The 489-nt window shown below is 35.2% G+C and overlaps 1 long non-coding RNA gene across 1 annotated transcript in view; it reads right to left on the bottom strand.

Moving 5' to 3' along the window:
* The window catches only part of LOC110264350, a 999-nt gene continuing 683 nt past the window's right edge, over positions 174–489 (bottom strand). Inside the window, exon 2 of the long non-coding RNA XR_002350415.1 lies at positions 174–464. This is a non-coding gene — a long non-coding RNA (uncharacterized LOC110264350). The remainder of the gene's footprint in view (positions 465–489) is intronic.

The raw sequence follows: 489 nt of genomic DNA, 5'->3' as shown, positions 1-489 counted from the left end.
GAGGAAAATCTAAAATCTATCTTTTTATATATATAGATTGATTAGATTCCAAGAAGACACACTTTCTTGAAGGGTTTTACTTCAAATGTTACTTGAAAAATATTATAAGGCATTCAAGGACACAAGAAACTTGTCATCATCTGATTCTGAAGGTTCAGCCCCAAATTCTTGGCCAGATTGAAGTTGGAGAATGAAAATAGTAGCATGGTTGATAAGAAGGAACAAGAAGACGGACAATAGTATGAAAAAGCAACGGTTTAAGATCATAAAACTTCCTTTCAACATTGATTTTTTCCGTTAAGATATGAACAGTTAAGTAAAAACACTGAATCGACAAACCGTACAACAGCCTTGACGAACTCAATTTGGATTTGGGTTTCGACTTCAACCCTTCTTGTTCCATCCCAATGAAAAGAAAGTACCATCAAAAGTCACGCTTTGAACCTCCCACCACCACCACCCACCTATATGCAAATATTAGTGTTTTAA

The sequence above is a fragment of the Arachis ipaensis genome, chromosome B01 (assembly GCF_000816755.2).
Source record: "Arachis ipaensis cultivar K30076 chromosome B01, Araip1.1, whole genome shotgun sequence".
Taxonomy (NCBI): domain Eukaryota; kingdom Viridiplantae; phylum Streptophyta; class Magnoliopsida; order Fabales; family Fabaceae; genus Arachis; species Arachis ipaensis.
This window is presented reverse-complemented; position numbering and strand designations above follow the sequence as displayed.